The sequence below is a fragment of the Triturus cristatus genome, chromosome 3_1 (assembly GCF_964204655.1).
Source record: "Triturus cristatus chromosome 3_1, aTriCri1.1, whole genome shotgun sequence".
In the NCBI taxonomy this organism is placed as follows: Eukaryota; Metazoa; Chordata; class Amphibia; order Caudata; family Salamandridae; genus Triturus; species Triturus cristatus.
The window spans coordinates 96,711,284-96,727,607 of NC_140583.1; positions in this window are offsets into that span (position 1 = coordinate 96,711,284).

The following is a 16,324-nucleotide window of genomic DNA, read 5'->3' on the forward strand; positions in this document are numbered from 1 at the left end:
GGGCCATATGTAGGTAATTTCTATTTACCGATTCATAAATACTGAATTTTACCGATTCGGTATTTATGAATCGGTAAATAGAATGTAGGTAAACATTTGGTAATTATTACCGAATCGGTAATATTCGGTATTACTGATTCGGTATTTACCAAATCGGTAATAATGCATCCCTTCCAATTCATTCCTATGGGCCTGGAGGCCCATAGGAATGAATGGGAAGCCATTCACTATTACCGATTCGGTAAATACCGAATCGGTAATAGGGGGAGCATATTCATGGGTGGCAGGGTGTCACATTGACACCCTGTTGCACCCCTGAATCGTGCATGTGTGCACATGTGGCGCACATACTGCCACATGGCACTTTTCAAAAAGCACAAAATTGCTTTTTAAAAGGTATTCGTTATTTACCATCAACTTGTAGTTGGTGGTAAATAACGAATCTAGAAACCAAAACTACACAAGTGCCCCCTACATAGGATTTCAGGATTCAGTAATTTACCGAATCGGTATTACCGATTTCTTAAAATTCCGATTCGGTAAATTACCGAATCCTGAAATCCAGCCACCTACATCTCAATTGCCTAAATACCGGTCTGTAACTGGATATTTACCGATTTTCGGCCGTTACCGACCGGTATTTAGGTACCTACATATGGCCCAATATGTTTGAATCTCATGTTTCTTTTGTATTGGTGTTCTCACAGCTTTACCTTAGTTCTGTTGGAGTTAGACTTTAGGAGAGATCCCTATTAGACTTGGAGAGATTTCAGAACTCTCTTCTTGCCCTATTCTTGCAAATGTGAACCTTTATGCTAAACAACTAATTCCTTTTCTTTTAGCCTCCTACTGAAGTCTGATCATGCTGAAACCTATCTTTCTATTGCTCCTGAATTAAAAACCCTTAATAGATGATTCAATATTTGACTCATGTTAGAGTAGAGAAGGGCGTTTTTTGGGGGGGAAAACCTGTTCCTCTTCATTAGCTATTATATGCTTGTGGTTGTCAAAATTATTTATCTCATGTTATTACGTTTTATCAAACTGTGATATTTGACTTTGTCCATTGTATTAATGTATTTATTGAACCTGCATATGGCTTGCGTAATGACTGGATTGATTGGTAATCCAATAAAACCCTTTTAATCGCATTCATTGATTCCTGGTCCTCACTGTGGAGTTGCATAAGCTGCACAAGTTAGATTGTATTGTGGATGTTTTCTCCCTTTTAATGCTTCATGTCATCAATATAGGTTCATCAACTCCATTAAGTTCATTCTTCGACAACTTGACTGATAGATCATGTTTGTAAGGCCCAGGATGCTCTAGCAAGGGCACCCCAGGCTTTGACAGTATTCCCACATCCCAGAGTTCCATGGGTAGGAATTCCATTGTGGTATTTTTTGATCCTCTTGTCACAAGGAGCTACATGCCACAAACAACACTGAATTATGTCATGGATAGCCTAAATGATTTTAAGAATGCCCACTATATGTCATAAATAGGCCTCTATTATGTCAGAGATAGCCGGAATGTCACTGTATGTCAAGTATGTGCTTCTTTCATTGTAGGGATAACCAGAATGGTGTCAAGAATGACCACTATATTAGATATGAACTGCCTGTGAGTCCCCACCACCAACCCTTGTCCCCACAAACACACGCATGCACACACTCACATACTCAGGCACACCTCCTCTGTTACCTGCAGGCTTTTTTTAAAGCCCTCAATCCACCTGTTTTTGCTGGATCTCTTGTTCTCCAACTTCAAGTTGATGACCAGTGTGATGAGAGAAGGACAGTAGTAGGGAAAACGGTAAACTCTCATTATTAATATCTTCTGACTGACCTAGGAGCCTGTCACATACTCCAATTATTTAAGGAACAGGACTTTGGGGAAGGACGTATCCTGAGCCAGGGCTCCTATCCCTCGGGCTGAGTGGTCGCTCCCCAGTGCCTCCCTGCTTCAGTCGGTATCGTTGCTTGGCTGCCTATCTGCTCATTTAAATCATTATTGCTGCCTGCTGTGTGCCTGGTTGCCGCGCTGAACAATTTGCATTTCTGTACTGCTAAAGCGCCGCTTTTTCAGCATTTGCGCATTTCCGCTGGGCTCCCCCCTCCGCCTCCATTTTGCCTTTGTTGTTGTTGTTGTTGTGCTCATCTCTAGCCCGCCCCGCCTCCCAGCTGAGACGCCCTCCCACTGACCAGAACAGCGCTCCAATACCTGAAAGCGCCGTGACTCGCTCCTGTCCCTCGGGCTGAGTGGTCGCTCCCCAGTGCCTCCCTGCTTCAGTCGGTATCGTTGCTTGGCTGCCTATCTGCTCATTTAAATCATTATTGCTGCCTGCTGTGTGCCTGGTTGCCGCGCTGAACAATTTGCATTTCTGTACTGCTAAAGCGCCGCTTTTTCAGCATTTGCGCATTTCCGCTGGGCTCCCCCCTCCGCCTCCATTTTGCCTGTGTTGTTGTTGTTGTTGTGCTCATCTCTAGCCCGCCCCGCCTCCCAGCTGAGACGCCCTCCCACTGACCAGAACAGCGCTCCAATACCTGAAAGCGCCGTGACTCGCTCCTGTCCCTCGGGCTGAGTGGTCGCTCCCCAGTGCCTCCCTGCTTCAGTCGGTATCGTTGCTTGGCTGCCTATCTGCTCATTTAAATCATTATTGCTGCCTGCTGTGTGCCTGGTTGCCGCGCTGAACAATTTGCATTTCTGTACTGCTAAAGCGCCGCTTTTTCAGCATTTGCGCATTTCCGCTGGGCTCCCCCCTCCGCCTCCATTTTGCCTGTGTTGTTGTTGTTGTTGTGCTCATCTCTAGCCCGCCCCGCCTCCCAGCTGAGACGCCCTCGCCCCTCCCCCTCCGCTATCCATATATGACAGTAGTTCCCGCGCGCAGCGTCCACGCGCAGCGTCCGCGCCCAACCCGCGCCGAAGGTGCGCCAAAGGTAAGCCCGTCTACGCCCGTCCGCGCCTGGACCGCGCCCAGCGCCAGTCCCCCTGCCCCTCGCGCTGCCCAGCCCTCCCGCATTACCTACGATGCCGCCTCCCTCCTAGCCCTCGACCCCGGTCGCGCCCCCAACTGCGTCCAAGCCGCTCCTGGACACACCCATGGACCTTTCTCTTGCTACTCCTGCAAATTCATCGGCACCGACAACATCTCCGCTACTACCACACCACAGATTCCCGACCCCAACCACCTACAATGCATCCTTCTCAACACCCGATCTGTCCACAGACACGCCATTGGCCTATGGAATCTACTAGACACCACCTCCCCGGACATCGCCTTCCTAACGGAAACATGGATGAACGCTTCCTCCGCCCCAGACATCACCATTGCCATCCCTGAAGACTATAAGATCACTCGCAAAGACCGTACCAGCCACACAGAAGGAGGAATCGCTATCGTCCATAAGAAATCAATCCGCATCTCAACCAGCTATGACGCCAACCTCGCCAACTCCGAACACCTTCACTTCCAGATCCACATCGACCCCAAGACCACACTCAGAGGCACCCTCCTCTACAGACCACCAGGACCCCGCGCAAAATTCAGTGAAGACATCACGGACTTCATCACTCCACTCGCGCTCCCCTCCAAAGAATACATCCTTCTGGGAGACCTCAACTTTCACCTTGAAAAGATCAACGACCACAACACCACCACCCTCCTGGACAACCTCGCCAACCTCGGACTTAAACAACTGGTCACTTCCCCCACCCACATCGCAGGTCACACACTCGACCCCATCTTCTCCTCCAGCAATCATGTCTCCTTCAGCCACACTACGGATCTCCTCTGGACTGACCACAGCTGCGTTCACTTCACCTACAACAAGCCCAAACCCACCAGCCACCTCCAACCGACTCTGCAAAGAAACTGGAACAAAATCACCTCCGACCAGATCTCCTCATCGCTCCTTCTAAACACCCCAGCCCACTCCTCGGACCCAAACCTAGCCGCCGCCAACTTCACCCGATGGCTATCCAACACCGCAGACACCTTAGCACCACTGAAAAAACGTCAAAGCAAACCTGGCAACAAGAAGGCCTCATGGTTCAACGATGATCTTAAGAAGTCCAAGAAACTCTGCCGCACCCTTGAAAAAGCGTGGAAAAAAGACCCAACCACCAGCACCAAGGACGCCTTCAAAAACGCCACCCGCACTCACCACCAACTAATCCGAAAGGCCAAGAAAACAGCATTCAAGGACCGACTCGACAACAACGCCCACAACAGCAAGGAACTTTTCAACATCGTCAAGGAGTTTTCCAATCCCTCGGCCAACTCCAACGACATCACCGCCTCTCAAGCCCTCTGCGACTCCCTAGCCTCATTCTTCCACAACAAGATTGCAGACATCCACAACAGCTTCGACAACCAACCCGGGGCCCAACCCACCCAACCACATGCTGAACACTCTCCCCCCGCGAACACCCTTAACGACTGGAACCCAATCTCCACTGAGGACACCATCCGCCTAATGAACTCCATCCACTCAGGATCCCCCACAGACCCATGCCCTCACCACATCTTCAACAAAGCAGACTCCGTCATAGCACCGCACCTCCGAGACGTCATCAACTGCTCCTTCAACTCCGCCACCTTTCCGGAAACCTGGAAACACGCTGAACTCACCGCCCTTCTGAAAAAACCCACAGCGGACCCCACCGAACTCAAAAATTACCGCCCCATCTCGCTCCTTCCATTCCCGGCCAAAGTAATCGAGAAAGCTGTCAACAACCAGCTCACCGCTTTCCTCGAAGCCAACAAATCCCTCGACTCCTCACAATCTGGCTTCCGAGCAAAACACAGCACTGAGACCGCCCTTATCGCAGCAACAGACGACATTCGAACCCTACTGGACAATGGAGACACAGTCGCCCTCATCCTCCTCGACCTCTCTGCTGCTTTCGACACAGTCTGCCACAGCACCCTGTTACAACGCCTCAATAACATCGGAATAAAAGGAAAAGCACTTGAATGGATCACCTCTTTCCTCACCGGAAGAACCCAGAGAGTCCGTCTTCCACCATTCAAGTCCGAGGCCACCGAAGTCATCTGTGGCGTACCACAAGGATCCTCTCTCAGCCCCACCCTCTTCAACGTATACATGAGCCCCCTCGCGACCATCGCCCGCCAACACAACCTCAACATCATCTCTTACGCGGATGACACTCAACTGATCCTTTCTCTCACCAAGGACCCCAGCACCGCCAAAACTAACCTACACGAAGGAATGAAAGAAGTTGCTGAATGGATGAAACATAGCCGTCTGAAACTGAACTCAGATAAAACAGAAGTCCTCATCCTAGGTACATCCCCCTCTGCATGGGACGACTCATGGTGGCCGGTAGCCCTTGGAAAAGCACCCATCCCGACAGACCACGCACGGAACCTAGGCGTTATCCTGGATTCTTCACTCTCAATGAACAGACAAGTCAGCGCCGTATCTTCATCTTGCTTCAACATTCTTCGCATGCTCAAAAAAATATTTAGATGGATCCCCACCGAAACCAGGAAAACAGTCACCCATGCTCTAGTCACGAGCCGACTGGACTACGGAAACACCCTCTACGCAGGCACTACCGCTAAACTCCAAAAGAAACTCCAACGAATCCAAAACGCCTCAGCCAGAATCATATTAGACATCCCACGCAACGAACACATCTCTGGTCACCTGAAAGACCTCCACTGGCTACCCGTCAATAAGAGAATCACTTTCCGACTGCTAACCCACGCACACAAATCACTCTACGACATCGGACCAGAATGCCTCAACTCAAGACTGTCCTTCTACACCCCCTCCCGCCAATTACGTTCCTCCAGCCAAGCCCTCGCCACCGTACCTCGCATCAACAAGACCACCATGGGAGGCAGATCCTTCTCTTACCTGGCTGCTAAAACATGGAACTCACTCCCCACTCACCTTCGCCTTACCCAGAACCACCTAGCTTTCAGAAAGCAACTTAAAACGTGGATTTTTGACAAGTAATCCTCCCCCCCCCCCTCCTTAGCGCCTTGAGACCCTCTGGGTATGTAGTGCGCTTTATAAATTCTCTGACTTGACTTGACTTGACCAGCACCCCAATTTATTTAGGAAAATCTGCTGGCGATGTTCGCATGCCCAATGCATGTAGAATGAAGACAATGGCTCAGCCGCCCTCCTACTTCTGCCAAGTACTGGAAATAACGATGTGAGCTGATTGGCTCTCAGCCTAACCGGTGAGGCTCTGCTCGCCAAACAAAAGTAGACTAGATGCCAACCGACCCAGATCGTTTTGACCCAAGTACATAGCCATATTTTATTTACCTGGAGAAATAGCATGAATATGTGGACTTTCTTTCACATTTAGTTAGTGAAAAATATGCATGGGCTATGTAGACCCTATCCATAGTGGTAAACTGTTTTCGCACTAACACCCATGTAGATCGGAGCCCAAATGCTGCTCTTTCTCGGGTTGTGCTGGTGGCAAATGTTTAGCACCAATCAGGACAAACTTAGGAACAACACACACTCAGTGGGCACAAATATCGATTGTATGTGCAGTTGCACAGCTTTTTCCTGATGGTTGCCACATGAGGGATTTTAACTGTTTAACACACCATCACTGTGTAATATACCAATCAATCAGGGACATTTTAAGCGTGCTACTCAGCCGTGAGGGTCTCAATGCGCTTCGGGTGGGTGGAGACGCAGCTCTGGTCAGTCGAAGAGTCAGGTTTAGAGGGTCTTCCAGAAGATATACAGGGTGGGGTGCGCTTGATGTTGATTGGAAGCTCGTTCCAAGCCTTGGCCGCGATGTAGAAGAAGGTTCTTCCACCCGTTCTTGCTCTGCGAATGCTGAGGGTTTGGCGAGGTCAATGTTGTGGAAGCATTTGTAGGCATGGGTGAGTGTCTTGAAGGTTACTCTTTTCTCTACGGGGAGCCAGTGGAGGTTACGCAGGTGCTGGGAGATGTATATGTCTCGATCGATGCTGAGGACGAGTCTGGCTGCAGTGGAGTTTGCTGAGTAGAGACTTGTTGATGCTGGCGTAGAGGGTGTTTCTGTTGCCCAGTCCACTGGTTATGAGTGCGTGGGTGACGGTCTTCCTTGATTCAGAGGAATCCATTTGAAGAGCTTTCGGAGTATGCGGAGGGTGTTGAAGCAGGTGGAGGTGATGGCGTTGACCTGTTGAATCATGGAGAGGGAGGATTCGAGTACGATGCCGAGGTTTCGGGGGTGATCCGTGGGGGTGGAAGGGCTGCCGAGGGCAGTGGGCCACCAGGATGTGTCCCATGCGGAGGGGGAGGGTCCGAGGACCTCTGTCTTCTCTGAGTTAAGCTTCAGGCAGCTGCTGCTCATCCAGGATGCAACGTCTTTCATTCCTTCCTGGAAATTGAGTCTGGTGGTTATGGTGTCCCTGGTGAGGGAGAGGATGAGCTGAGTCTCATTGGCATAGGATACTATGCTGAGTCTGTACTGTCTGATGATGGCGACGAGCTGTAGATGTTGATAAGCGTGGGGCTGAGCGACGATCCTTGGGGTACTCCGCCGTTGATTTCCGTGGGTTCGGAGAGGAAGGGTGGGAGTCTGATTCTTTGGGTTTTGCCGGCGAGGAAGGAGCGGAGCCAGTCGAGGGTGGTTCCCTGTATGCCAGCTTCTTGGAGTCTGGTGATGAGTGTGTGGTGGGAGACGGTGTCAAAGGCTGCAGAGAGAATCAGGGCTGCGGTATGTCCTTGGTCGAGGAGGGTGGCGGCGAGTAGAGTGGTCTCAGTGCTGTGGTCACTGTGGAATCCGGATTGAGAGGGCTCGATGATGGAGTTTTCTTCGATGAATTTTGTTAGTTAGATGTTGGTGGTCCTCTCAGTGACATTTGCCGTGAAGGGGAGGAGGTAGATGGGTCGGCAGTTCTTGAGGTTCGTGGGATATGCTGAGGACTTCTTGAATAGGGGTCTAACTTCTGCACATTTCCAGACATTGGGAAACATGCCAGTTTCAAAGGTGGCGTTGATGGTATGTCGTAGTTCTGGAGCGATGGAGGCGGTGACTCTGTGGAATATGTGCGGGGGCAAAAGTCGGTGGGAGCTCCCGAGTAGATGCCTTACATGGTCTATGTGGTGTCTTTGGTGGTAACTGCGGTCCAGGAGGAGATGTTGGGCTGGCTGGCATTGCTAGAGGTTGGAGTGGTTTTGAACTCAGGTGTCTGGTCGTTGAAGTTGTAATCGAGGCCCTTGATCTTCAGATGGAAGTAGGAGCAGCGCTTTTTGCAGAGGTACCGGGAGGGGGTGATGTCTGTGGTTTCACTGGGGGTTTGGAGAATTCCTGGATGATGCCTAAGAGTTCCTTGGAGTTGCTGGAGTTGGCAAGGATCTTTTTCTGGATGAAGGTCCTTTTGGCGGATCTGATGCATTGGTGGTATTCTGTCATGGTGTTCTTGTTGGGTGGTGCAGTCTTCTGATTTGCTGTTTCTGCAGTTCTTCTAGATACGTCTGCAGGTGCACCTGAAGTCTTGGAGGTCGGCGGGGAAACAGGTGGCCTTCCTGGGGCATTCCTAGGGCGCTGTCTGTGTGGGTTACGTAGGGGTGCGAGCTCGTCTGTGCAGTAGGAGTTTCCAGTCACCTTCAGCATGGCAAAGAGCAAGCGGTGCCTGCTAATCATATCCTACTCTAAAAGAGATAGACAAACTGTTTAAATTAAGAAATAATGGTTTTAAAATGTTGGCACTGTTCTCAGTAATTCTGCTTTCTAGACCATTCAAGATCACAAACTTTTTTTGGTTACCATCTGTTTCCTGGAATTAGTTTCATTTCACTCTCCGGGGCTATGGGTACTCATCTTTCTGCAGTGAAGAGCCTAGGACTTTAGGAATTGTTGGCTACACTGAACATAGTCTGCCATTCAGAGCCCAGGGCATCATTTTAGAGTCACCTTTAGCATTTGCACAATCATGGAAAGAGACACTTTAGCACCAAAGTGTAAGTTTCTGTGATGTTCTATTGGTTGTACCATTGAGCCTGAATGATGCAATTCTTTCAACAGTAGCGCTGAGCGTAGTTCCATCATTAAAATGTGCTAGTGCACAGTATATGCAAACCCTTCCTCAATGATGCAGACCCCAACATAAAAGCATAAAAGCACGTGGAAGCTACTTAAAAGCCAGCCAGACAAAGGACTATTGGTTTTAGTGGAGGGGGGGTACTCATATGTTATATTATGTGTATTTGTAAAGCTCACTATCCCCTACGAGGTTATCATGACACTGTGAAAAAACTCCTGGGAGGGGGAAAAGACAGTGATGGAAACCCTTAACTAAGCTGTAAGTTTTACCACCAGAGGGCAATTTTTGGGCTTAATGATGCTGTCCATGTCCAACTCCTCACTACTCAAAGGTAGACGTGATACATGTGATGGGGAGCTTGCTGCTGATGGAAAGTAGCAGAAAAGGTAGTACAGGTTAACTGTGGACTTTAGGGCTTAGTGGCACCTGATTATTGTAGGATGCATCTCAAAGAGGAAGGCCAGTGTGGAAAAGGAAGGTGAGACATGTCCTGCCACACTGGTGTCTGCCCTGTCAGTGCTCTGTCATTCTCGCTAGTCTGGCGGTCAGAGTTTGGTCTTATTTACCATCTATGTATGCCCCAACTAATTCCAAAAGCAAGTCACCCTCAGCATTCTTCACCTCAATCCACCTTCCTCTCTAGTATACGTCCGTTGTCAACCATCTCAGTGTTACTCCTTGCAGTATCCATGTTGCTGTTGCTGCATCCCTGCTGCTGGTCCGGCACCTCCTTTGTCCACCCTCCTTGCAGACATTCTGAGTCAAACTCCAGTGTCACCCATTAGTTCTGGTTTCACAGTCCATTTCCACTCCTTGTAATTTTCACATTAGTACGCACCTGCGCTTGTTCTCACAGATGAGTTCATCTGTATTAGACTCTGGCTGCCACCAGATTCTGTTGGTCATAGAACTACCTACAGAGGCCAAGACCGCACCCCCAATACAGGTGAAATAATAGTGTTCAAAATAATGCAAATCATAATAACAGAGTAGTACTCTTGAATGTGAATGGTGGTACTGCCTTGATCCAGGTCCTTCCAGACTCCACACTGGCACACATTAAGGGCATCCTACTGGCCGCAGCCTGTTTCATCTATGGCCTGAAGAAATATGTTGACCATACCCCCATCCTCATGGAACCCAATTGACGCCCCTTGCTGTTCAGCACCATATTCAAAACCACGTGCATCATTTACAAGACAATCATGAACAGCACCCTTGATTATCTTGCAGGCAAATTCTGCATCTCTGGTGGTTCGCTGCACACCCACTGCCATTACACCATCAGACTGCAGAATAAGAAGGGTGAAATAGAAATGCACCAGAATCTGGAACAACATCCCTGCATCCCTCAGGATTTCTCCAACACATCTTCAATTTAGGAAAGTGTTGTGCCTAAAGAATACTACATCACAATGCATTAGCCGTCCATAGCCCAGCTTCCTCTCGTATCACATGCAGTGGCGGCTGACTCAAATAAAAAGTGGTGCGGCTGGGGAAGAGAGTACGGAAAGAGAACAGGGGGGAGAGCGCCGGGGGGGCTTAATAATAAAGACATAAGAAAACGTACCTGATGCTGCTTCAGCCGCCTCGCGCCTTGGTACTCATCGGCTTCCTGGGCCCAGCAGTCCCTGGGACAGCATCAGACACTTCCTGTGCAATCTCCGCACTGCCCTCATGTAGCATGAGAACATTGCGGGGATTGGCCTGAGCGGCTTGTTTAATGCTCGATCAGACACCAGGAGTCTGTGCTGTTTCTCCAACCCGGCTGTGGGTTGGAGAAACCTAGCTGCGAATGTCTGTTTGGCCAGCCTCAGACGGCCAGAAAAACAGACTTGCGCAGTTAGCAGTGTGCATGATTCCACCCCAATCTGCCATGGCTGGGACGGCCCGGGCCAGCCCCTCCCTACACACACTGGCACAGCCAGTAGCTGGAAAATAAAAGAATAATACAATATTCTTTTATTTTTCAGCTGCTGGCTCTGAGCCAGTGGGGCGACACCCCTCTGCCATTGCGGAGGAGCCGCAGCTGATCACGTTGATTTTATGCTTGTATTTGACCCTCTACAGCACCCCACTCCCTTTTAGATAGGATTGTACTCTTCAACAACATAAATACACACATGCGTACATACATATATACAGGCAGACAATTTTTGTAGACACAAAATTCAGTAATATAATTAGGTTTGTCTTTAGCTAAACAAAAAAGTATGGCAAATACACTTAAACCTTTTGCAGCACTTCTTACATTCACCTCTGTCTGTGGTATTGCAGGGCAGACATGGGTCAAGACAACAGCTGCGGCCCATGCAGGTAAGAGTGGTGTGGCCGGGTTAGGTGGGGATTCGATAGATGGCCAAGAGGGAAAACAAAATATATAATACATTTTCCCTTGTCATTGTCTGCCGAAATCCCCCCCCTCAAACGGCCCCACCGCCCCACTGCTTTTACCTGCATGGCAGCGGCTGCATGTCAATAATAATGTCTATGTTTTCCTTAGAGAGAGACATCCAACGCTGCTGCAGTTTAGCTGCTAATTTACTCAGGAGGCTATTTACTATACTATTTTCAGTGGGAAATGCAAGTTCACAGCCGAAAATACCTCATTTACGCCTGTCTGGAATTTACAAAAAGATCGTTGGCAGGCAAAAATGCATTTAGTACTGCAGATTTTGTACCATGAGTGTAGCAAAATTCACAGTCGTAAATATCACTTTAGGGGTGAGAGGTGGATGTCCCAAGGCATTGTTTGTCTTAGAAGGTTGGGAATGCCTACAAACATATACGCCTTACCAAACTTCCTTCTGACCTCTGGCCACCCTAGTAATGGTGAGAGATTTACTCCAGTGAACGACACACTACAAGGAGAGCCAGCGAGGTGGGGTGGGTGGGTGTGGTGGTGGAGGAGTCGACAGATCTCCGGTATCATTTTTATCGGTAGACCAGGGGGAATGCTGGGTGGTAGGAAATTTGTACCGGCATGCCTATCCCACACAGAATATGTGAGGAAAATGTGAGGTTTGCAGGTGATCCTGGGAAAGAAATTGTTGGGATCCACGCAAGCCACACCTCCCTGGACTTCGCCAGAGGTCTCGTTTTCAGAAAGTTCTGGGTTTGGTAGGTTTTCCTAGGTGCCCCCCTTTCAAAACCAGGTTGTTTTGTTATAGATCATTTTGATGTCTCCACAATTCGTTTTGGACCTCTTCCTGTTGTAAATTGAGGTTTGCAGGGGATTCTGGGTATGAAAACATTGACGGATCTACGCAAGCCACACCTTCCTAGACTCCTCCAGGAGTCTAGTTATCATAAATATCTGGGTTTGGTAGGTTTCTCTAGATTCCCACCAAGCCCTGGGCCAAAAGCGCAGGTGACTCGCTTGAAAAGCCTTGTCATTTTGTGATCGATAATTATGAATTTCCAAAGTACATTTTGTGCCATTTCCTCTCCCAGGTACAAGGTCTCCCCACAAGTGAGGTACCATTTTTATCGGGAGACTTGGCGAAATGCTGGGTGGTTGGAATTTTGAGGCTCCCCACAGATTCCATAACTTTCCATCACAGAAACAAGGTTTGAGGTTTGCAAGGGATTCTGGGTAACAGAACCTGGTGAGAGTCACACACGTCACCCCATCCTGGATTCCCCTGGGTGTCTAGTTTAAAAAACATTTACAGGTTTGTAAGGTTTCCCTATGTGCCGGCTGAGCTAGGGTCCAAAATCTACAGGTAGGCACATGGCAAAAAAAAGTCAATTTTCACTGGAAAAAATGTGTCCACGTTGGGTTTTGGGCCATTTCCTGCACACCGTCACTAGGCCTAACCACACAAGTGAGGTACTATTTTTATCTGAAGACAGGGAGGAATGCTGGGTGAGTGGAAGTTTGTGGATCCCCATGGATTCCAGAACTTTGCATCACAGAAATGTGAGGACATTTTTTTTTTTTTTACAAAGTTTGAGGTTTGCAAGGGATTCTGAGTAACAGAACCTGGTGAGAGCCACACAAGTCACCCCATCCTGGTTTTTCCCTCGGTGTCTAGTTTTAAAAAATGTACAGCTTTGCTAGGTTTTATTAGGTGCCGTCTGAGCTTTGGGCCAAAATCCACAGCTTGGCACATAGCAAAAAAAGGGTCCGTTTTCTGTGGAAAAATATGATGTGTCCATGTTGCGTTTTGGGCTGTTTCCTGACACTGGCACTTCGCTTACCCACACAAATGAGGACGAAAGCTGGGTACAGAAATGTGAGGAAAATGTGTCTTTTTTACAGAGTTTGTGGTTTGCAAGGGATTCTGGGTATCAGAACCTGGTGAGAGCCACACAAGTCATGCCATCCTGGATTCCCCTAAGTGTCTAGTTTTTAAAAAAGCACAAGTTTGCTAGATTTCCCTGGGTGCCGGCTGAGCTATGGCCCATACTCCACAGCTGGGCACATTGCAAAAAAAGGGTCATTTTTCAGTGGAAAAATGTGATATGTCTACGTTGCGTTTTGGGGCGTTTCCTGTTGCGGAAGCTAGGCCTACCCATGCAAGTGAGGTACCATTTGTATTGGGAGACTAGGAGAAATGCTGGGTGGGTTGACGTTTGTGGCACCCCACAGATTTGAGAACTTTCCATCACAGAAATATGAGGAAAATGTGTTTATTGTTTAAAAATGTTGAGGTTTGCAAGGGATTTTAGGTAACATCACCTGGTCAGAGCCATGCAAGTTACCCCACCCTGGATTTCCCTGGGTGTCTAGTTTTGAAAAATGTACATGTTTGTTAGGTTTCCTTAGGTGCTTGCTGAGATAGGGCACAAGATCCACAGGTAAGCAGTTTTATGTGGAAACGTGATACATCCACAATGCTTTTTGGGCTGTTTCCTGTCGCGGGCACTAGGCCTACCCACACATTTGAGGTACCATTTGTATCGGAAGACTTGGGGAAATGCTGGGTGGCTGGAATTTTGTGGATTCGTACAGATTACAGAACCTTCCATCACACATCACAGAAATGTGCAGAAAATGTGTTATTTACAAAGGTTGATGTTTGCAAGGGATTCTGGGTAACAGAACCTGGTGAGAGCCATACAAGTCAATCTCCTAGGCATCTTGTTTTAAAAAATGTACAGGTTTGCTAGGTTTCTCGAGGTGCCGGCTGAGCTTCAGCTCAAAATCCACAGCTAGGCACATTGCAAAGAAATGGTCAGCTTTCAGTGGAAAAATGTGTTGTGTGCATGTTGCATTTTGTCCCATTTCCTGTCGCGGGCACTAGGCCTACCCACACAAGTGAGGTACCATTTTTATCAGGAGACTTAGGAAAACACAGAATGGTAGAACAAGTGTTATTACAAGTGTGTCTTTCTATGCATTTCTGCCTTCCAAATGTAGGACAGTGTGTAAAAAAGAAGACATTTTGAAAAATGCCCCTACATTCAAATTCACATGCTAATATGGCTACCCACAAATTCAGATATGTGCAAATAACCACTGCTTCTAAACTCCATATTTTGTTCCCATTACAGAAATATATAGGTTTCCTTGATACCTATTTTTCATTTTTTATATTTTACCAAATGAATTGCGGTATACCCGGTACACAATGAAAAACTATTGCAAGGTGCAGCTCAGTTATTGGCTCTGCATACCTCGCGTTCTCGGTGAACCTATCAGCCCAATATATCCCTGCAGCCATTAGGGTCCTGCAGATGTAACGGTATATTGCTTTAAAAAATCTAGCATAGTTAGAAGAAGTTACAGGTGAAAATGTAGGCACAAATGGCTGTTTTTTTCAACTCAATTTCAATATTATTTTTATTACAACTGTTACTTTCTATAGGAAAACCTTGAAGGATCTACACAAATGACCCCTTGGTGAATCTAGAATTGTGTCTTCTTTTAGAAAAATATATCTTTCTCGGGTTCATTGTTGGTTTAACACCCATTTCTACCTCTAACTGAAAGGAGGTCGAAAGCACAAAATATAGGAAAAATAGGCTATGTCCCAGTGAAATTTCAAAACTATGTATACAATTTTGGTTTTCTGGCAAAAGTCTCCCTGTTTCTAAAAGCTGGGAAGATAGTGATTTAGCATCAAACCCCTTCGTTGATATCATTTGCAGGAAAAAAAACAGGTGCTGTCTCCTGCAGCACTTTTTTTCCATGTTTCCCCAAAAAACCCAAATGTTGCTGTATTTTGCCTAATTTGTCGGACCCCTCCAGGGGAATCCACAAACCCTGGGTAACCTTAGAATTTTCATATTGTTGGAAGAAAAGGACGCACATAACGCATGGATACCTTATGTGGACAAAAAGGTATGGAGACCTAAGCGCGAACTACCCCAAATAGCCAAAACAGGCTTGGCACGGGGGGAAAGGCCTGACAGCGAAGGGGTTAAATGCTGTGTTCTAAACTGAGTCAACAGTTTCTCTACTGAATGACGCACTTACACGATAAGCATGTAACCCATGAATATTGTTTCACTTTGTAATATGGCAATGGCAGTCGCTGCTATATTTTTCATATATCCAGTCAGAGTTGCTGCACCTGGATATAATGTGGCAGAGAAATGTGCAATTGGTTTTCTTTGCATTGCCATGCTGTCATGTGAGAACAGAATGTGAGCATACTTCATTTTCATGACAGAATAAATAAAAATATTTCTCACAGTAAGGCCTCCCTAAAGCTGGAGCTCTACACAAAGCATGCTTTAGTTGCAGGAAGGCTGCATATATTCTTAATCCCAAGGCACCGGATCAGAGATATCACTGTGCATTAGTCTCTGTGGAGATTTTGCAATAAAGGAAAGGTTGTAATTCACTGGTGACAGTAGCCGACCATTCCTAGAAATATCCTCTCTCCTCTCCGCAGTGCTAGTGGATTCATTGTCAAAATTGCAGAGATGCGCTCTTTAGGCACTTCCCTCATTCCCTTCTGAATTTGATGTTCGCAATAAATAACTTCTTTTTGACAATATTACATCTTTGTAGGGTAAACTTTATTCCTATTTCCAGACAATTGATTCAATAATGCAATGGTAACCAACAGCCCTCTTTTGGTATGGCTACAATCGTCATATCATCAATGCTTTGCACTAACACTGAGTTACAAGACAAATTTAAAGATCCTATATATTTTTTGAGTATTTGGAAACAAATTGAAGGTCTTTCTGACCTAATCAGAACTGTATTTTGAAATTCAAAAACAAAAAGATACTGTCCATCGGCATAAAGAGAAATGAAGAGCAAAATCAATGCTGTAAGTCATTCTGCATCTACTGGAATTTGAAACAAAATTACTGCTGACCACATCC